The 23397-nt window shown below is 37.9% G+C and overlaps 1 long non-coding RNA gene across 1 annotated transcript; it reads left to right on the top strand.

The window, feature by feature from the left end:
• The first annotated feature begins 351 nt into the window (after positions 1-351).
• LOC140709000 (uncharacterized) lies at positions 352-20646 on the top strand. The gene is made up of 4 exons (XR_012089314.1): positions 352-10573; positions 14079-14338; positions 15284-15401; positions 20336-20646. It is a non-coding gene; the product is annotated as an uncharacterized lncRNA (long non-coding RNA).
• The last annotated feature ends 2751 nt before the right edge of the window (positions 20647-23397 follow it).

The raw sequence follows: 23397 nt of genomic DNA, 5'->3' as shown, positions 1-23397 counted from the left end.
CGCCCTCGCCCCCGCCTCCCTCCTCCGCCGAGCTTCCCCGCCCGCGTCGTGGCCAATCGGAGGCCACCAAGCTGCGGCTGTAGCCGGCCGGATCCGCGGCAGCCGCCCGCCCCCGCCCCGCCGAAGCGCCCCGTATTTTGCTGCAGCCCGCGGGGGGTCGCCGGAGGGAAGCCTGGGGTGCGCCGAGCACCACCCCGGCAGGTGGAGGGGCTGCGGGAAATAAAATAACTTGGGCAGGAACTTGATTGGTAGCAGGTTCATCTTTGGTCCGCGGTGGGGAATCTAATGGAGATGAGGAATGGTGAGCGGGGGTGGGGGGGGGTGCATCCTTGGGAGCCTAACGCACGCTTCTTTATTTTGTCGTTCTTAAAGATGGGTAATCTTTCCTGGCAGGGGCAGACACAGCAAACTAAGGACGCAGGCCAAGCTCATCCTAGCTATTGTTGTCTGAGGCGCTCGCGCGGAGCCACCTGCGGGCGGGGGAGGGCGGAGGCCGCGGCTTCTCTCTGGAGCTCGCACCTCCAGCTCCCACCCTTGCGGATGTGCTGGAACAGCCCAAGTTTTTGTGTTCTTGGGTTGTTTTCTTTTGTCCCCTCTGGGAGTTTGAGAGTGCATGTTTGTTATTTTATTTGAAATTTCGCGTTTTCTGTTAACTACCCATTAGTGGTACTGTTCACATTTGGGGCCAACAGTTTCAGGGTACTTTTATCCCCTCCTACCACCCCCAACAGCAATTAAAAAAAAAAGAGAGAAACTAAAAGCCGGAACTCGTGAAAACAGGATTATCTAAAAGATAAAATGACTGATACAGAATTCTCACTGTGTAAAGGGTTTCTGCTGGCTTCCTTTAAGGCATGAACTTGGAGTGCAACACAGTGAGACTTTACAAGTTTGAGTCACAAGCATTTGTGGAATGGAGCGGGGGATGGGGAGCAGTTTTTGTGGGGGTTTTTTGTTTGTTTTTTCTAATTCTGGTGAGGTAATAAATTGTCCGGAACGTTTTAAAAAAAAAAAAAAAAGGTTTACAAGTAAATAGAAATACCCGTTTTATCTAAGCTTTTCAACACTTGGGAGGTCGGTGAAGTTCATTGCAGTTGATGAATATTTTCTGTCTTTATTGCTTGTTTTTCTGCTTTGGGTGACAAGTATTAACATTATTTGAGTTTCAAGATATCGATCATTTAAGAATTTGATGATGAACCTTTAAAAATCAGCTACTAATTTCTTGACATAACTGATGCAGCTTTTAATAATATACTATTGCTGGCTAGGCTTTTAAAAATTTAATATTCATAGGGAGGCTTATTCAATTTTAATTAAAACATAATATTGTAAGTTTTTTATGCAACAAAATTTTTCCTGGATTTTCTTTCTTCTCAAAAGAATAAGAAAGGTTATGTTAATTAAATTTAAAAGATGAGATGAAACACTTAGCTAATATAGTAATCAGAACTGCTTGTTCTTACCCTTTCTCTTCTTTTTTTGCTAGATATTATTGTCATACTATTGCTAATCATCCTAAAAGTTACCTTTGCAAGAGAGTGTTTATAAATTATGCTTTCTGGGAGTCATGCAAAATAATAGTAAAAATTCAGTTGAGATATGGGGATATGTTTGTTGTATTCCAATGCGAGATGTAGAGATCTTATCTCCATGGCTAAGATTTAAGCTTCGACCCTCTGGGGTTTTGATTGCATCCTCATCACTCCTAGCAGTACCCATTGATGTTTATTACCATTGTGATTAATTTAAAGGTAGAACAAATTTCAGCATGAGTAACTCTTTCTTGTTGGTAGTATTTACTTGAAGCTTTAAACATCATGTCCCTTATAAATTAAATGCTTATGATTTCAAAATCTCCTTTGGAATGGCTGTCAGTCAAGGAATTCTCTGATTCCAACAATTTTTGATCCTTTAGGTAAGCACTTGCAGCATTTTTTAAAAGTTCAATTTGCATGCCTCTCACTCCTCAGTGGTTGTGAATTATTTTAGAATCTTGCCTCATTTTAAGTTGATCGCCTGGTCAGCCAAATTTTGCTAATAATAATAGGCCTCTGATTACAAGAAGGAATAGTCTAGTCTAAAATCATGCTGTTGGAGACTTTGTGCATCCATTTGATGTTAATGAAGGTAGATCTAGTGTTGACTATGATATCCAAACACAGCTTTACCTCAGTAATACCATACCTAAGATTAGCTAATGGGGCCATTCATTGTCCTGGGCAAGGGATAACCAAACTCACAGATTTTTAGCCCCTGCTCAAAGCATTACTTGTCTGAAGACTGGTTTTCCATCAGCCTATAGAACTCCAGGGATGTAGGGGATTGTCAGTGACCCAGAGAAGCAACCAGGAGGTATTAGGTGTTGGATGGTTGGAGACAAGAAACAAATATATAATAATATAAAACATGACTGCGTTCACACATCAAAAATCAACCTAATCCTTCATTTCTGACCTATGGAGTGATGCCTGTTTACTACAAGAGGTCTGCAGAGCATTATGGAAAGACTGATTAAATGATGTACTCTGAACACGTGGCCAGGTTTTATATGTATGTAGAGGTCGCGATGATTCATTTCTAAGCATTCATTTTTATATATGTGTAGTTTTTATATGTATGTAGAGGTCATGATGTTTTTTTCTAAGCATTCATTTCGAAAATTGTAATAATTTTTGTTCTGGTGTGTTTTGTCAGACAGGAGATGCTAAATGTACAAATTCACCATGTGGGTGTTTGTGTACAAGGGTTCTTCCTTTGGACATAAATGCTCAACAGTAGTAGTCTAATCTGGAGCCTCCTCTCCCCCACCTCCCCTTCCCTATCCCCTATAGATATACACCTCAAAGACAGGCTCCACACTTGTCTTTGTCTCTGACACCTAGTGCAGTGTCCTTCCCAAATGTTGAATGAAGACGCCCTTCTCCACTCTTCCTCCTCTCCCCGTCTTCAGAGCAAACTAGGATTGTCCCTCTCTGTTAGAAAGTACCCCTCAAATTACATTTTCTCCATAATTAGCTTTGGTGTACATTAAAGCTGATTTTCCCCGGGTAATATCCCTTTCATAGAGTCATAGAATGTTCTAAACGAAACATTAAAGGTGGTCTTTGCAACCCCCTCATTTTACAGATGGGACACCCTGAGACTTAAAAAGGTACACAAGGCCACCAGCGGGCAAGTAGGGAATGCAGAATGGGACCCAGGTTCCCTTACTCCCACTCTTACCTATGCTCTTTATCTTATTCTGGTAAGTCCCTTTAACATTGAAAAATTCAACTATATGGGATGAGAGGGAGATTTTTCTTTTTAAAGAAGAAAATATAATGATGCTAGGAATTTGTCTACTATTTTTCTCAAGTTTTTTCTTCAAAGTATGTGTGAAATTGAGGACATTTATTTTCACTGCTCTCAGTTTTCATATGCTTTTCTTAGTGTGATCATCTTGTCTTATTTATTGTGATTTTGGTATTTAAAGATCCATATCTTTGATACAACCTGGCTGCTAAACACAAGCTAGCCGTTCATCGGTTGCTCGGAGAAGTAGTGATCTGATCCAATATTAGCAAAAAACCTGGCTACTTAAAAAAAAATCTGCTCTTGTTTGAAGATATTATTTACCTATTGTTTTTCAGTATTTGAAAATTAAAATCAACATCTTCATGGAAAATATTACCAAAAAAGTAACTTGAAGTAAGTTATAAAGTTGCCAGATGAGCAACTCAACAGAAGTGAGTAATTCATAAGCAGTCCCTGAATTACAAGGAACCCCACCAAACAAACAAACAACAGAAAGAAAAAGAATCCCATTCTGACTCTGGAAGGTAGAGGGGTATAGTATAATAAACAGATACGGCTATAAATTCGAGTAGACCTAGCTCTATGACCTTGAGTAAATTTCTTGACATTTCTAAGGCTCTTTTTTCTTATCTCAAAAATGCAGGTAATTACAGTATTTCTTTAAAAAGTCTGATAGGAACACAATAGAGCACAGTAGGGCCTTAGCATTTTATCTATAGTGTATTAGGTCTGCTGATTTCCACAGAGGGTTAAGAGCACAGTTACTTAAGAATCTGAGTGAACACCCTTTCACCTCTCCCAGTTGCTGTCTGCAATTAAAAAATGTGCTTTCAATCAAAATTTTATTTGGGAGGTTCAAATTTTACAAAACAACACAAAATCTCTAATGTAAAAAGTAATTGCTAGGTACATAATCTACAGACTGGTAAAAGAGAAAAATTTGGTGGCTCTGTAATGTTCAGAAAAACAAGTCTAGACATAAGAAAGTACTCACAGGAAACAATATAATCAGTATTAATGTATTGATTTGGTATAGGAGAATGAATTCATATTTGAATTACCTCATAAATTGAAAACACTGAGATCAGGACTAAAACTGCATTTTGCTTAGGACCTTTCTTTTGCTAACCTGACTCTTACGGTTTCTTGAACTGCTTTTTGCCTGTGTGCTTCCAGAGTCGGGTTTGCATAGTTGCATAGTTGCAGAGTCGGGTTTGCATACTTGCATAGTTGATTTCATGAGTCTTGTTTAAAGATCAGCTATATTTGAGAAAATAAGATTTGCACGATATCCAAGAAATCTACCTTCTGCACCAGAAGCATGGATACTTACAGGGTAATACCAGCACTTTGGATCACTTAAAAGACAGAAAGCCTATTTCACAAGATAAACAAATTTTGAGAAAATAAAACAAATCATGCTGAAGACTTTGGTAACTCTTAGTGGTGCCAAACTTTTGCCTTCATATCCTTTTAAAAGCAAAGATCTGTCTTCAGGAAAGTTCTGAAACACAACTGTCAGTATTTAGAGGATAGTAAAACATATTTACCATCTGAACTTATATTTGATTGTGCCCTTTCCTCCAATGAAAATTGATGCAGTGGATACAGTATTGGCTTGGGTTCAGGAGACCAGTTTTCTCTTCCCAGGTCTATGGCTGGCTGAATAATCTTACGTGTGACACTTAATTTCTTTAAATGTTTTCTAATCCATAGAGCAGAAATAATGCCACTATTCTCATAAGAATGCTGAGAGGACTAAGAAAACAATGTCAGTAAGATCTACTTAGTTCTTCATAGAGAGAGAGGTTCTACATAAGTACATGTTATTCTTTAAGGCTGTGGATTCAACTATAAGAGGAATGATTGGTGTCTAATGTTAAGTTACATTTTAATGATGTGGTATAATCAACAAGCCACTAAGTGCTTATTAAATTTTTCTCCTTTTTCCCACTTATTCGTAAATTTTTAAAATAACAGTTATCTTTCCCATTACAAAGGCAACATTCACAGATATTTGATAAAATTATATTGTTAAATGCATCATAAACATTCATAGATTATGCTTACCCATTCTTATATTCCAGTACCAGCTGGGCAGATATGGTCTGAGTTTCCTTGTAAACAGGGAATGTAAAATATCAGCGATATTCCTATTTATTACAGAATTTACAATGTATGTCACTCTGACCCATTTTTTACATAGTAACTAGAAAGAGCTGAGTGATTATCACAGATAAGCATGATCTTTCTGGGAGTCTATTATTTTGACTCCTCCTTGAGAAAGGTTTTTCAAAGACACGTCTGCAAGGGATGGGGATAGTCTCGTTTCGAAAGTATTTACTAGAGCCAATAATAAAAGTGCATTTGCATTCCAAGACTAATTTATCCAAGCCATGTGAAATTTCCAGCTCTTGCAGGCGAGGACACAGGCTGTCTCAAATTGAGGGAAGAGGGCTTTGAGCAGCCTGCCGGTCAGTGCCGTGAGGGAAAGGAGGTGAGAAACAGGGATAAAGGTCACAAGTGGACATCAGGAAGGACTAAAGCGCTTGAGGTTTGTGCTGTCTCAGCAGAAGGGGCTCATGATGTGGATACAGTGTGGACTATATGGTCAAATGATAGGATCTGGGGAAGGTCATAATCATAGCAATTGCTCAACAAATATTTGCCCAGATTTAGGAGTGAGTCACAGAGGAAATAGGACATGGGGTTTGGACGGGAGGGTGGGGACAAGCCTTTTGGTATCCAGAACTGATAGGAGGCTCCACACAAAGGGAGCACCTGATATGTAACAGCTCATCCAGGCCAGTTCACCCTGTCCTAGCCCTAGATTTGCACAGTTCTTGATGAGGGAGAGCAGCTTCTCATGAGATGCTTGCTGGGGATGTGTGGGGTTATCCTCCGTTCTAAAATTGCTGCTTCAACACATGTGAAATACCTATTTATACTTCTTCTCAAGTTGTTTTTGTAAAGATGGAGATGATGTAAAATGGTTTTTGTACTTTACAGTCTTTTCCAGTCAAAAATAAGCACGATTTGACTGAAAATAAGTGGATAGTATAAGCTTTAACTGAAGAAGATGTAAGTTGACTGTCTTAATTTATTACCTCTTTTTATGAACCCCTGTTTTTTTTGGATGCAGAACTTTCCAGAGTATTGATTGTTAATTTTTTGTTCTCTCTCATTTTCTCTTCTCTCTTCCTCCCTCTTTCCCGTCTTCTCTTCCTTTCTCCCTCTCTTTCCCTTTTTCTCTAAAATTTAAAAAAAAAAAATTGGAGTTTCTTTACCTTTTTTTCCTACCTTTCTGTTGAGATGATAATATTTTTGATTTCCAAGAGGTTTTAGTGTTCTCTGATTTATTTTTTATAGAACTTTGCTCTCATTTCATAAATGTAAGAGCTTCTCCAAGCTCTACATATTGTTCAAAGTTTTCTTCTGCTTCTGCTTTATCTGTGTTTCTTCTCTCTCTCTTTTTTTTTTTTTTTTGCAGTGTTTGTTTTTTTCTCATGTTTGAGGCTTTCTTGAGGAAGAGATTATTTAGTATGCAGAATGTCGTTTAGTCCTACCAGGTTTTAATGAGGCACCCTACCCTGCCTCGTTTTTGCTTGAAGCAAGAGGTCACAGATTGTCCCTAAGGCTTCTTCCCAGGAACCTTCTCCTCCAAACTTCTTCTAACCACTGCCTTCTCCCATTCTGAGGAAACGGGTTGTTATTCCCTCACTTACACCAGATACCTCATTCCCATCTGCACCCTGGGACTTGTTCCTGCCCTGTAAAGGTGTTTAAAGAACCTCCCCAGGTGAGACTGGCTCAAGTCACACTGTGCTCCGCTGGGGGCATGGCCTTACTTATCTGTGACAAGATGTCACCTGTGATTTATTCCTTGATAAAAAGGGAAGCAGGAGCCCTAAGTGGTTTTCTGGATGATGACTGACACTTTTCTTTTGTCTGAGTTGGTCATCTACCTCTTCCCAAGGACGAGAGATACACATCACTTTCATCAGAGGCTTTCGGTTTAGGACTCTTTTTGTGACATGGGAGTCACAAAAGTTAATGATGGGCCTCCCGTGCTTCATGTCCTGTGAGAAATAGTGTCGTCTCCACCGATTACTTCACCCCAAATTACTTGTTTTGGCACCTATAGTTTTCACCTTAAAAAAAAACTTCTAAATGCTTTATCCTCAGCATAACATAATAACAGTTAAATGGGCTGGGCGCGGTGGCTCATGCCTGTAATCCCAGCACTTTGGGAGGCTGAGATGGGTGGATCACGAGGTCAGGAGATCAAGACCATCCTGGCCAACATGGTGAAACCCCGTCTCTACTAAAAATACAAAAACTAGCTGGGTGTAGTGGTGCGTGCTGTAATGCCAGCTACTCGGGAGGCTGAGGCATGAGAATCACTTGAACCCAAGAGGCAGAGGTTGCAGTGAATCGAGATCACACCACTGCACTCCACAAGACTCCATCTCAAAAAAACAAAACAAAAAAAAAAAACAAAAAAACAGATGAAATCAGATTTCCAAGGTTTTATGTGGAAGCAGTCCATGGAGGTACCTTCACCCTAATGTGTTCACTCCATTCACACTAATGGAATCATCCAGAGTGAAGTAGCCATTTCCATAATATGAAAAACTTTATGTGTTCAATAGATAATAAGAAATATAAATTTATAATATTGGTAGTCCAACCCTACTATTTATAGTAGATGGGATAGAAACACTTCAGTAACTAAAGTATTTAGTAGAATTATCTTCAATTTTGTTGTTGTTGTTGTTGTCATAATGCATTTGCTAACATGTCCTAGAAATAACATCTTTCATTTGGGAGGTGTACTTTATAAATATAAGTTGATCAACAAGTGCTTTTATTGTACTTTATCCCAAATATTGTGACATGTTCCTCTTAGGGACGGTCATTGCTGCTTTCCCCGCTAACACTCTTCCTGTTGAAAATCGCAATTTAATATTTAATTGCTCTTCACTCTCATTTAGTATAAATCTTCTGTTATTCATTTGAAGTCTTATGAGGTTGAATGTTATCTTGCTATTCAGCGGTGTATCATCACTTCACCTTATAGGTATTTGTGAAGATTTTATTCACATGATGCTCTCAAGCTTGGAGTTGAAATACTAGGATTCATTCAATAGATTAGGATATTAGGGTCCATTGAACAGCTGCATAGAAATCAGTTATCATTTCACCCGAAGTTACATCCAAATACTTAGTCTTATTAAATGCATCTGTACTGCTTAGAATATCCAGTTTTGCCTTACAGTAAAATTGGTTAGGTTTACCACCTACTAGTAACACATTTGTAAATGAACCAGAGGAAAAAACCTACTTTTACTTACATAGCAAATACCTCCCCTTAAAAAGAGGAAACGTTTTAAAGATTGTGTCCAAATTGGAGAACTTACCTGAGAATAACAAAAAAGTACAAGACCAATACTGCCTATCTTTTTCTTTTACCCTTAGCCATACGGAGGACAAGCTGGCTTTAGGGCAGCTGTGGCATAGACTACAGAGCGCATGAGAAAAAATGATGGGGCCACCAACCGTGTGGAAGGGAAGGAGCACTAAAGTGAGCAGGAGCATGGACACATGAAGGCTCCAATGAGATTCTTAAACTCTGTGTGTCCAGCAAACGCTAGCAGTGAAGAGATGTTAAGGTCATGTATCTTCTCCTTGAAGAAAAGCAACATCCTAGGATCTCAATAAACAAAAAATCCTTCGTTTGGTTCAAAAGATCCTAGATGCTGACTAAAAGATGTTCCCTGGTAGAACATATTTTTGTTTGTTTATGTTTAAGAATCACAAAGTCAATCCAGTTCCTTGCACGTTGCAAACCTCTGAGAGATCCCTTTGCACCCTCTAAGTCCTGCAGTTTGGATTACTGACAGCATCTCCCGTAATCAATAGAGCATAATTGGATTATTACCAAAGGCAAAATAATATATTTGCTGTTTTTTAGTTTTTAAAAGCTAATATTTTAAAAATCTGGGTTTAATCATCTTTACCATCTAGGTAATAAAATACATATGTGCCCCCACACGTGTTTAAATAACCAATATCTTAATATTTTTTCCAGAAATAAAATTCTTAAATCTTTATGCAAAGTTTTGAACATAAAAATATTTTGTATCCCTAGCTATTATTTTCTTAACTTCTGTTATCATTTAGAAATACTTGCTTTTGACCACAATCTTCTTCACTAAACATTTTTCATATTTGTCCTCCTTTGATTTGAAACCCTTAGCTAATATAATTTCTTAGTTCTCTTTGCTTGATGCAGTTTTTAAAAGGTCTATTTATTTTGAGTCAGCTTACAATGTCTTAAAAATAAGCAAGGAAAGAAAAGGTAAGGAGGGAGTAGAGGGAAGGAAGAAACAAGAAATATTCAGTTATGAGCTGTTGACTTTTTCTATGCTTTGTTTAAATGTCTAATCTTAAAGAGGGTATGGTGGAATCCCGCTCTTTGAACCAGCCATTAGGAGGTGCTCACAGTTTAGAACAAACTCTTTAGACCTTTAAGGCTTGTCTAGTTTTTCTGTTCTGTAGAACTTATCTTTAATTTTAGAAATTTTCTTTCACTTGAACATACCACTTGTAAAAATTATCTAGCTGACAGCTCTGGGAACCAAAGTCATCCAATTAGTCCAAAAAACAAATGTTTTGTGGCATCTATCACCACAGAACACCAATAGGCCCTCAGACAAACACATCAAGTTAAAAGAAAAGCATGTATTTGAGAAGGAAAACCTTCTTGGCTATTTTGCTTTCAGAGAGAAATGGTTGATATTAATTGGTGTAAGGTGGTGGTCTTCAGGAAGTGTTTCCAAGGGCTATATCTGATTTTGTAAACTAAAAGGGCATATCCATATCCTGAAATATGCCTACAGGTAGAGTGTACTTTCTTTTCTTTTTTTTTTTTTTTTTTTTTTTTGAGATGCAGTCTTGCTCTGTCACCGAGGCTGGAGTGCAGTGGTGCGATCTCGGATCTCGGCTCACTGCAACCTTTGCCTCCCAGGTTCAAGCTATTCTCCTGCCTCAGGCCTCCTGAGTAACTGAGATTACAGGCTCGTGCCTCCACGCCCCACTCTCACAGCTGTTTATTATAGACACATTCACGCTGTTAATTTTTCATTTTTGTTTTACCATTATTGCTTTTTATTTGCTATAACAGACCCAGACTGGCAACTTGACAAGCCTTTGGCACAGGTGTGGACATGTTTGGAGCAAATAAGGCTGGAGGACAAGTATGCGCCATCTTTTGGTGGGTTTTCATTGGCTCTTAAAGCACTGTTTGGAGGAGAGTAAACAATGTTAGCCTACTAATTTATAATAGAAGTTATTGTTAAGGGGTTGTATGTGTTTGTACAAATAGTACAAGTATGAATGCTATGCATGAATTACTTAACTTATTTGATGATGGTTTCCATAATGTTGTGTCATTTATTAAGTGTGACAAATATTGGCATTAAATTTTAATTAAAAATTTTCCATATTAAAGGAAATCAATGGACAAAATTTCAAAATTATATGTCTGAGAAAACAGGAAGGAAACTTTATTTTATTTATTTTTATTTATTTATTTACTTTTTTGAGATGCAGTCTTGCTCTGTCGCCAAGGCTGGAGTGCAGTGGTGCAATCTCGGCTCACTGCAACCCCTGCCGCCTGGGTTCAAACCAGTCTTCTGCCTCAGCCTCCCGAGTAGCTGGGACTACAGGCATGCGCCATCACGCTCGGCTAATGTTTTTGTATTTTTAGTAGAGACGGGGTTTCACCATGTTGATCAGACTGGTCGCAAACTCCTAACCTCAAATGATCCACCTGCCTCGGCCTCCCACAGTGCTGGGATTACAGCGTGAGCCACTGCACCTGGCCTAACTTTAAAACAATTATTATTACTTGGAGTCAACTCGTAGCAAATGGGAACGGTTGTCTTATTTCTTTTCATTTCTTTGGCATCCAACTCATAATGTCTTAAGTACAAGCATTTGCCAGGCCTTAAGAGAGGCATTCGGCGTGCACTGCATAATGTTGATGATGACACCTACTGGCAGCACAGGATTTTGCACCCTAGTTCCATAAGACACTGAAGCCCTTTGTTACCTATCTAAAATAAATATATTTGAAATCTGTACTTTTATATTATGAATTAAGTTAAATTTCACTTGAAAATCTTATTGGGAGGTGATTATCAGTTCATATAAGCTAAGTTATGCTGTGCCAAAAAAACTCTGGCAAAGGTTTCATTCTTACACACACTACATGTCAATCTCAGATTATTAATAATGAAAGATGTGAAGGGAAGATTTAATGTCAATTCTGCCTCCAACCCCACCGTTAATTACTAGCATAGAGTCCCAAGGAGAGTCAGTGAATATTTCTCCCTTTAGTCATTGATTTGTGATGTGGTTATGTATTAAAGACTCTATATTTTGGGACATCTTTTTCTGTCATGGATCAGTCTTTCTGTATTTGCATCACTTCCAAGCTATTTTAATTGTTACAGCTTCATGATACATTTACTGTCTGAGAAGACTTTCACTTACTTCCTCTTACTGATACGTTTTTAAAAAAATTTTGTAATTCTCACCTGATTATTCTTCCAGGAAAAGTTTAGTATTATGTTGTTAAATTACCACAAATGACATTTGATTTCATTTAAATGGCATGAAACTACAAATTAATTCTATGTTAATTAATAATAACATACTGAGTCTTCTCATCTAAGTATTTTGTATCTCTCCAACATATTTGTAATTTTATTCATATTTAATGTGTTTTTATAAAAATTTATCCTTGGAATGTTGTATTTTGTGGGTTTTCATTGGCTCCTAAAGCACTGTTTGGAGGAGAGTAAACAATGTTAGCCTACTTATTTATAGTAGAAGTTATTGTTAAGGGGTTATAGGTGTTTGTACAAACAGTACAAGTATGAATGCTATACATGAATTACTTAACTGATTTGATGATGACTTCCATAATCTGGTGTCATTTATCAAGTGTGACAAATATTGACATTAAATTTTAATTTAAAATTTTCCATATTAAAGGAAATCAGTGGACAAAATTTCAAAATTATATTTATTTCAAAATTATAAAACCCCTAAGAGTTTTTTACATTATTTTTCACATTTGCTATAGTATCTGCATATGAGTACGCTACTGCTTTTGTATTTTCCTCTCATAAAAAATAAAATAATTGTATGCATTTTCCACAGGATGACATTTTGCATTTTCTCTAAATGAGTTACTATTTTTATCTTATATTTATATCTGTTAGTTCTGTATGTCTTAAAACATTGACTAAAACTTTCTAGTAAGAATGTTAGAGGCTGGGTATGGTGGCTTATGCCTGTAATCCTATCACTTTGGGAGGCTGAGGTGGGTGGATCACTTGAGGTCAGGAGATCGAGACCAGCCTGGCCAATATGGTGAAACCCTATCTCAACTAAAAATGCAAAAATTAGTGTGGCGCATGCCTGTAATCCCAGCTACTTGGGAGGCTGAGGCAGGAGAATTGCTTGAACCCAGGAGGCAGAGGTTGCGTTGAGCCGAGATCGTGCCACTACACTCCAGCTTGGGTGAAAGAGTGAGAACCCATCTCAAAAAAAACAACAAAAAAAAGGTTAAATGCTATTACTGCTTTTTCTAGACTTAATGGTAGTGTCTCATGGGTTTTATCATTAGGAATTTTAAAAATCGTGTTGATTAATTATGAATAAATACTTTGATTATCAATAATAAATGCTTTAATTATTAATAACTGATTATTAATAATAATTTAATCATGTTAATTCTGTACCCACTGGTATTTCCCAAAATTGTGACTGTCGAATTTTATCTGATGGCTTTATTTCAAAAATTATGATCATGTTTTCTTAATTAACCTAATAATTTAAGGTGTTATACTAATAAACTATATAATATTGATTCTTTCTACATTCCTGAAATAAATCCTACTTGATTAATATAAATGTTTAAAATCATAAATGAAATCTTTGAAATAGAGCTTAGCACTATATAAAAAATCATTTTGAAATGAGAAGGCATTTTTAAAAAATTGATATCCTTGGAATAATTTGTCATTTTATCTATCTCTAAAAGCATTGTTAATTGTGTTTATCACATATCTTATTTCATATTTGTTAATAATGTTATTAGACATTTGCTTTTATTCTACTTTTTAAAATACTTGGTAATTTTTAAAATTTCTTATTAACTAATTTTGTCATCTAATTCTTCTTTTAATCCAAGTTGGTCTTATTTTCTTTTTCTAAAATTTAGTGTGTTTGCATTCTTTAAAACATGTAGAAAAATATTTGTACTTATGAATTCACTTTTATGCACCAATTCTGCTTTGATGTTTTTGTTTATTTTTATCTCTTCCTTAGTCCAATAGTCACTTTAAAAGGTTTGTTTTCATTCTCAAGTGCTGAAGTCTTATTTCCAGTAACAGAAAAATTTATATTTTACATTCAATTGTTGTCAGTTAATACGGTGTATGATTTCAGTTTCTTTGGATTACTGTTTTGGGTCTGATACCAATTTTCATTCATGCTTCTTGCATATTTTACATGAAGGAAGTTACTGGTTATGTCAAGAACTATGACAGATTGAGATTTTACCCTACTTAACAAGTTAGCTTTCATGGTTGTATGGAAGACGAACAATACATTGTCAGAGACAGTGTATTTTATTATTCACGGTAATAGCAGTAGCTAGAGTATCATCATTTTTGTGTCGGTTCCCCATGCCCCAATTCACACAGGATGGGTGAAGAGGGCCAGATGACACCACCACACAGAATGGATGCATTACAAGAGAGGAATCCTAAACTGAGGGCATCTGATTCTTTTATAAAAGGCAGTAGGCGTGCCTCCCTTTTTTCCTGGAAGGAGATATCTTCATTGTGCTGGGCTGCAAGCATGTCTGACCTTTGCTTTGGAGGGAGACACTCTCTCCATCTTCCTGGACTATAAGCAAACCAGCTCTTTGCTCCAGAGGGACACTTTATCTCTTTACTCCAAGGTAATTGTCTATACAAACATTCTAGAAAAGACATTCTGGAACAAAGGCTTCTATTGACTGTTTGCAAGATGTGCAGAAATGCAAGACACCCATGGATTATTTTCTCTTGAGATATGAGTAGAGGATAAATTTTTATCTATATTAGTTCTACCTTGATCAGATTCTTCAAAATTGTTTTTGTCAACTCAGTATAGACATAGATATGTAGACAGAGATGTTTGCCATGTGTAATTATCTCTCTATCTCTGTCTCTAGCTAGCTAGCTATCTAGATACAGAGAATGTTGCTATGTTTAACAGTATACATAGATGATAGATGATCGCTAAATGGTAAGGTTATATGTTTAAAATATTCCCTATGTTCTTAATAATTATATATATTTTGAACTATTTCAGTATTATTTCTTTTACTGATTATATAATTTTGTCAATATATAACAACCCTTTTTAGTCTCATTTGTGTAAATTGTCCCATCTGTTTATTGTTATTTAAATCTCTTTCTTAAAAGTAATAAATTATTGGATTATTTTCATTCAATCTGATACATTTCACCTTTTTTTTTTTTTTTTTTGAGATGGAGTCTCGCTTTGTTGCCCAGGCTGGAGTGGAGTGGTGTGATCTCAGCTCACTGCAACCTTTGCCTCCTGAGTTCAAGTGATTCTCCTGCCTCAGCCTCTCAAGTAACTGGGACTATAGATGCACACAATCACACCTGGCTAATTTTTGTATTTTTAGTAGATTTGAGGTTTCACCATATTGGTCAGGCTGGTCTAGAACTCCTGACCTCATGATCTGCCCGACTCGGCCTCCCAAAGTGCTGGGATTACAGGCGTGAGCCACCATGCCCATTTCACCTTTTTAACAGAAGAGTATGAACTATATTCATTAATTATGTTGGCCTGACATATCTTTTTTTTTTTTTTTTTTTTTTTTTTTTTGAGACAGGGTCTCTTTCTGTTGCCCAGGCTGAAGTGCAGTGGCAGGATCACTGCTCACTGCAGTCTTGACCTCCCAGGCTCAAGCGATCCTTTCATCTCAGCCTCCTGAGTTGCTGGGACTACAGGTGGGCACCACCATGCCTAGCTAATTTTTGTATTCTTTGTAGAGACAGGGTTTTGCCATGGTGCCGAAGCTAGGCTTGAACTCAGCTCAATCTATTCACCCACCCACCTCAGCCTCTCAAAGTGCTGGGATTACAAGCATGAGCCACCGTGCCCAGGCTGTTGTCTGCTTTCTTGTTTCCTCACCATTTGGCCTCTCTTCCGTAGGCTGTTTGTTTACTTTGTCTTCTCACTACTTCAGAACACAGACGTCCGGTGTTTAATTCTGCTTGTGGTTATCTCATAATTGTTAAGATATATTCATAACTATTTTTTTATTAATCAAAATAGCAACAAGAAGACTTTTGTTTATTAATTGTACTTCCTTTACCGTATTTTTCTCAGTCTTTAATAATCAATCTGGTTACATAAACTTTGTCATTAATACATCTATGCATATTTCTCTTTTCAAGAAATTGGAGTTTTTAAGTGGTTGTATTTGTATTACCCTAATAATGCCAATTATTTTGATTTTTCAGCATTAGTTTTATTCTCTGTAGTCATCGTTTGGAGTGGCTGTAGAAACGGTACTGTCACAAGTTGAAGGCCAAGAGAATTGTTCCTAAATTCTCATTTCTTTGTGTTTTAGAGCTAAGGTAGAAGTGAATCAGAATTCCACTGAATGTGGGCAGCCAGCGAAAGGGAGTAAAATTAACCCCTCCGCACACAGTAGGCAGAATGATGAGGGCTGAGTGCAGTGGCTCATGTCTGTAATCCCAGCACTTTGGGAGGCCGAGGCCAGTGGATCACTTGAGGTCAGGGGTTTGAGACCAGCCTGGCCAACATGGCAAAACCCCATCTCTACTAAAAAATACAAAAATTAGCTGGGTGTGGTGGCACATGCCTGTAATCACAGCTACTTGGGAGGCTGAGACAGGAGAATCCCTTGAGCCTGTGAGGTGGAGGTTGCAGTGAGCTGAGATTGTACCACTGCACTCCGCACTCCAGCCTGGGCGACAGAGTGAGACACCCTCTCAAAAAAAAAAAAAAAAAAGATGAAGAAAAAGAACGGGTAAAAGGGTCTCTTTCTGTTGCCCGGGCTGAAGTGCAGTGGCAGGATCACTGCTCACTGCAGGCTTGACCTCCCAGGCTCCGCAAATGCAAAATTCATAATATGCTTCCAAGAGTCCTAGGAATAATCTTTTCTTTTCCCCTTATCCAAAGCTTCTGTTGGGAGCAGTGTATGTTTCTATTACCTGTTCCCTCCTTTTCCCCTCTTACTTCCTTGAATCTCCAGTACTGTTTTACTCACTGCAGGCCTCAAACTTTACAAGTCTAACAAGTGTAGTTTTTAAAGTAACCCAAAATCCAGGAGGATACTTATCTAAGTCTTCACGGGCTGCCAGAGCAAAATACAATTGACTAAGTGACTTAAACAACAGAAATTTCTTTTCTCACAGTTCCAGAGACTAGAAGTCTGAGAATGGAGTGCCAGCACAATGGAGTTCTGGTGAGGGCCCTCCTGCTGGCTTATAGATGGCGACCTTTCTTCTGTGTTCTTCCATGGCCTTAACATGATAAAGGGGTGTAGATCTCTGTCTCTTCTTATAAAGTTACAATTCTATTGGATTAGGACTCCACCCTTATGACCTAATTTATACATACCCCCTAAAAACACTATCTCCAAATACAGTCACATTGGGATTAGGGCTTCAACATGGGAATTTTGGAGGCATACATTGCAGTGCTATAACCCTTGAAGACTTCGTTCATACTATAACCTAGGCCGAAAAGCCCTTCCCACTTTTCCTTAAATAGACAACTTGCCTTCATCTGTCAAGACTAGTTGAAGGGTCATCCCTGCCAGGAAGCCTTGAGTCCTTAGGTGAAGCTAAAAGCTCTGGAGCTACATGGCACCTTCCTGCCTGTGAAGAGCTTTCCCTCGTCTGTTAGTGTTTCACTACCTCAATTTATCCTAAGTTCTTCGAGAGCAGAGCTGGTTTCTTACTTACTTTGAGACTCTTAGTGCCTTGGGCAGTAACTGGCTCAGAATAAGCCTGTGACCAGTGTTGGATAAACTTAAAGCACAGAAACTAGACCATCCGTGTCGAATGAGGCACCTGGATATCTTAGGCAGACAGGAAGAAGAATGGTTGTTGAGGAGGGAGGGAGTGGTACTGGGGAGGGGCAGAGACCGGAGTCCTTGGTGACAGAGAGCTGGATCTTATTGCATGACCACTAGGGCTTTTCGGGCCAGTGGCAGGTTTGCACCGGTTGATTTCGGCCAAAGCCTTTGTCAGAAATGCACATTTTGTGAATTAGTAAAAATTTGCAACAAAGGGAACTCATTTGCCATCTGATATCTGGGAAATTCTACTACCTAGCTAACTTGCACAGAAGACATATACTTCATAATGTGGTAGAAATCAGTATAGCAAAATTGTCAGGGGAGTAATATTAATCTCCCCATGCAGTCTTTTTTCATAAAATCTCTTTGCAGTAAAGACAAGGCCTCATGGTGGTAAGCATGTCCTTTAAAGATTAAATGAGGATCAGTGACCCTTGAATTTGGTTAGAAAATAATAATATATTTTTAAGTCTAGTATGATCAAAAAGATTTGATGTGCCCTTTAAGAACATAAAGATGGAAAAATTGCCACCAACCTAATTATTTCCACTGTTGTTTTTCCTGCTATTCACATACATCAGAGGAAACAGGAAAGTTCTGAGGGTCAAATCTTTGAGCCAGACTCTTTTCTCTCTTTCAGGAACATACTGAACCCAAACTACATGCTATTTTCTGATCATGACCTTTGATCAACAGATTTTCACAAGATGCTAAATATTTGGGGTGAAGTGAAACGTTCTTGCATTCACTTAACAGAAATGCTTTTTAGTTGGTGTGCAGAGATTTATTTTTGAAATCTGGACTGCTTGCTTTTTTTTGAACTGCTTGCTTATTTCCCCACTAGAGGCCCATGGTATTGTTCCATTTAGCACCACCTTCTCTGCCATATCTGGAGTGCATTCCTGCTTTCCTGGCTCCTGCTGAGGCCTCCCTGGAAAGCTCTCCTCACCTGTCCCGGGTTTCCACCAATTCTGTGGTCACCAGGTCTCTTCCGCAGTATTGCGAGTCTAGCGGTGGAGTTGTGGTATGTCAGGAGGCACAGCGCTAGTGTCCTAAGCTCCTGCTCTGCCCTCTGCACACTCTTACTTTGTGATCTCCCTTGCCTAATCCATTCCGGCTCCATTTCTGAGGAATGTAAGGCTAAAACCAACCAAGCTTTGTCTTGCTGGCAGAGTCTGAAGAAGGCTTTATCTTATCAAGGCCTGCTAGGTTTTGTTTTGTTTGTTTTCTTTGAGGGCTTGAGGCCCAGCACTGTGGCTCATGTCTGTAATTCCAGCACTTTGGGAGGCTCAGGCAGGAGGATCGCTTGAGCCCAAGAATTCAGGGCCAGCCTGGGCAACATAGCAAGAAGAAAAAGAAGACTTGAAGACTTAGGTAGTTTTCATGTAAATTATCACAATCTTTTTAGAATACAGACAGTGCCTGGTTTAGGATAGTTTGACTTAGATGTCTTTTGACTTTACAATGGTGCAAAAGTGGTATGCATTTAGTAGAAACCATACATCCAATATCCACACAATCATCCTGTTATTCACTTTCAGTACAGTAATAAATTACATAAAGTATTCAATGTTATTTTATAATAAATTAGCTTTGTGTTAGATGATTTTACCCAACCACTCACTAATGTAAATGTTCTGAACACTTTTAAGGTAGGCTAGGATAAGTTACGATGTTAATAGGTTAGATGTATTAAGTCCTTTTCTGACTTACAATATTTTCTGCTCACAATGTGTTTATTGGGATGTAACCCCTTCATAGATTAAGGAGCATCTGTATACTTTTGTACTTTTATATTTCCCTTTACTTCTATAAATACCTCATTTTGTTTTTCAAGACAATTAAAGAAAATAACTATTTAAGAAAGGGAAAGATGTATTTGCCTACCTTATAAAGACATTTTTATTAAATCAATTTATTAGTCTAAGACTTACTAAATAATCCTATATATAGTGTAATTTATAGTTAACAAGATTAAATGAGTTTTTCTAGAACTGGTGAATCTACTAAATGTGGTGATTGTTGCTTTTAAATTTAAGTAAAATATTTTGCTGTAGTGTTTTTTTTCTTAGAGCAGAAAGAATAAATATAAAGGCCTTTGGGTCAGACGCTGCTCAGACTCAGACAGCAATTTAAGCTACACAATGAAATGGTTTTTGTTGACATAGAAGAGTTGTAATTTTGCTTTGATTTTGCAAATAAAAAGCCACCAATTTCTCCAAAAGTTCTTGTCACGATATTAGTTACATGTTCCTATTTTCTTAAAACCCATCAGAGAAACAATTTTAATTGTTTTTTAAATGGAGGATTAACAAAAAGATTCAGGCCCAGGCAAGTGTTCTTTTCTATAATGGTATAGTAATGACAAAAGTCTAGAGTATTTAGAAATATTTAAAACTATGAATGGATGCCCTGGAAAAATTACCTTCATTGGCAACTGAGTTAATTATAGTAGTTCTGTTATTCAAAGCTCTATTATTTGGCTGTAAAAATCATAGATTTTTACATAGGTTAAAAATGGACTCACATTAGCTTCCCTATAGGTATAGTATTTTACATACTTTAAAAAGGACTTGATTCTTTTCCATACCCAATGATACAAACACTCGAAAATAGTATGTACACTCGAAATAGTTATTCTGTGACTTGAAATCTGAGTTGTTTATATTTTAGATATTGTAATACTTTTATTTCAAATTCTAAAAAACAACTCAGTAGAATTAGGTGCCCATAATAGAAATATATTAGGTAAGCATAGTTGAATGTGCATTTCATAAATTTTATTTTAAAAGAATCGTGGCTAATCTGTGTCTTTCATTTTCTATGCAGCTCTCTGGGAGACCAGAATGTGGCTATCATGGAGCCCTTCGATTTTAACAGAGATCCTTTCTCTATAACTAATTCAACGCATGGCTATATGGGTAATTTTGAACAAGTGGATCTTTCTCCAACCTGAAAGGCTGCCAGGACAAAGAGGGAGTGAGAAAAAGAGGGTTTCAAAAGCAGTCATAGAGAACCACAAAATAATCACGAAGCACTTCTGTATTGCCACAATCTCCTTACAGAAGTGCATTGAGAGGTGGTGATATGGAACAGAGAGGACACATCGTTGCAATAAAATACTCTGTAATACCTGGGAAGACAGTTGGAAATGATTTTGTCATCAAACAGAACACCAAAACTGTAGGAAGTATGACTATGTCTGCTGGTGAGGAATTTTTAAAGAATTATTATAGCTCCCTTCATTATTTTTCAGATATTCACATCACAGTAAAATATGAAATATTAGAAATATAAGACTAGAAATATAAAGTAGAAACTGCCATTTCAACTTTTATATATCACATTTAATGGAAAAAACCTTTCAGCCAAATATTACATTATACAAGTGCATACATTATGATTAGTTACTGTGAATTTAGATATGACTATTTAATTGAATCCAATGTGTCAGAATAAATTATTAAAGAGGGCTCAATCTTTCAGGCCTGTGAAATCCTCATGAATGGAACACGTTCTGAGTCATAGCATAGTAGTAATACTGCAGTAAGTGGAAGGAAGTTTTGATTTTGCAAATGGCAATGGAAATCCTTTCATAGTACTCATGAAAATGAAAACGACTCAATGAATTAAAACAGTTTAAAATATGTACTGTATCTGTTAAATTTCAGTTAAAAAGAAAACTAAACAAGTAATAACTGGGAATATGGCAAGGGGCAATTCCTGGGAGTAAAGTCAAAACCTTATTTATAACACGACCAGGTGAGATACAGTGTAACTTGTTTCTGAGTCCAGACATTTGGTCTGACATTGCTTAAATATTCCTTGTCAAAGAGAAAATTGATGCTAGATCCTGGAGACTGGCTGAGCCCACAAATGGTGATCCAGTGGGGATGCACTGTCAGAAGATGGAATTCTATAACAAAAGTTCTACAGTTTTAATATGTGTCTCTTTATGATGTCACTTAGGCTGAGTGTAATGTGATTAAGTAATATGCTAGAAATGAGGTTTAATACAAGAGGCAAGACCAGGTCAGGAATAGTTTGGAATTCATTCATTTATTTTCGAGCATTGTCATTGTGCATGGAAATGTGAATTTTAGAGTAAGGAATTATCTACACATGAAGTTGAAAAGAGACACCTATTGAAAGAACCCAAAGAGGAAAATCACGTTAGAGGGACATTTTATGAGAATTCTTTAGTAGTAGAATGATTTTGGTGATTATAATCAGGGAGTACACTCAGGAGACTGTTACAGTGTTTCCATTCAGGTGTGGCATGATAATATTTTGAAATTTTAACTGTGTTGGCTTTTCTACACATCCTTCTATTTTATCTTCCTCTATTCCGTCAGAGGTTTTAAGGAAAATTAGGATGACTAAGGCGGAGTTGCAAAGAACCTTCAATGTTAAGTTTTTGAGATGGAAAACAGATTTTGAAACTTGTTAACAGTCAATAGTCTTGCAAGCTAAGGGGGTTTTAATGACAAGCATGGTCATTCTTAGAGAAAAAAAGATTTGTACAAAAAAGCAGGGGTCTTTTCAAAAATAGTAGGTTTAGAAGTCTATGTGTAGGCTGAGTGTGGTGGCTCATGCCTGTAATTCCAGAACTTTGGGAGGCCGAGGCAGGTGGATCACTTGAGTTCAGGAGTTCGAGACCAGCCTGATCAACATGGTGAAACCCCATCTCCATTAAAAATACAAAAATTAGCTGGGCATGGTGGCAGGCACCTGTAATCCCAGCTACTTGGGAGGCTGAGACAGGAGAATCACTTGAACGTGGGAGGCGGAGATGGTAGTGAGCTGAGGTTGTACCACCGCACTCCAGTCTGGGCAAGAGCAAAAACTCCATCTCAAAAAAAAAAAAAAAAAAAAGTCTATGTGTAATAAGTAATGGCTCAGGGGCCTGAAAACTTGACCTACCACCCTGCCCACTCCTAAGATCGATTTCTGGTAAGTAAAGATGATTGAAACTCCATGCAGTTGAGGGGAACTGAGAAAAAAGATGCATTACCCAGGTTCCAGTCAATAGTAGAAAGAATCCAAGCCTTTAAGGAAACTGTGTTGGCCATGGAACGTAGGCAGTAAAGTCCAAGTGGCTGGAAAAGAGCATCCAAAGTATCCCAAGCTCTGAGCAGGCACAAGACAGTGGGAAACCAGGCACTGGTCAGGCTAAGGAGGGAGCAGGATGACCACAGAGATGACTGGTGAGCAGGAGAGGACATTCCAGCCGTGGAGAGGATGAGCTGGGAGCACAAAACCGAAGCTCAGCAATGCCAGTACATCTCCTCAGAAACCAAGGTGGGTGGATGCTGATGCTTTCAGACCAGTGCTTCTCAAAAGGCATCATAGTCACCTGGAGGCCTTGTTGAAGTGCAGATTGCTGGACCCTTCGGCCAGAGTTTCTGATTCAGTGGGTCTGGGGTGGAGCCTGAGGATTTGCATTTCTAACAATTTCTTAGGCAGTTCTGACATTGCTGGCCAAGGATCTCACTTTGAAAAGCACTGTCCTAGACCAGATAGTCTAATATGGTACCCACACCCTGCTTGCCACCCTTCTGCACACATACCCAGAACTTAAATGGCCCCTGGAGGGAAGTGAGAGAGGAAGAGAAAACACATCCTGATAGATTGAGAAGTCACCCCAAATAGACTGTGTTTACACCCAAAAGTACTAACTAATCACCAGTTTGAGTGAGGGAAACTTGACTGCCACAAAAATTTACCAACAGCAGAAATTAGGGCTTGAGGGCTAAATTCAGTCCAGTTGAGAAAGAAATTGACCACGTACACACCTAAGTCTTATTTATTACTATGAAAATTAGTATCCAGTCTGTACTAAGTTTAGTACAGTTTGTACTAAATATTAGAACAAATGCTGAACTAAATGT

This window comes from Chlorocebus sabaeus, chromosome 18, assembly GCF_047675955.1.
Source record: "Chlorocebus sabaeus isolate Y175 chromosome 18, mChlSab1.0.hap1, whole genome shotgun sequence".
In the NCBI taxonomy this organism is placed as follows: Eukaryota; Metazoa; Chordata; class Mammalia; order Primates; family Cercopithecidae; genus Chlorocebus; species Chlorocebus sabaeus.
Note: the sequence above shows the minus strand (reverse complement) of the source record. Positions and strands in the feature narration are given on the sequence as shown.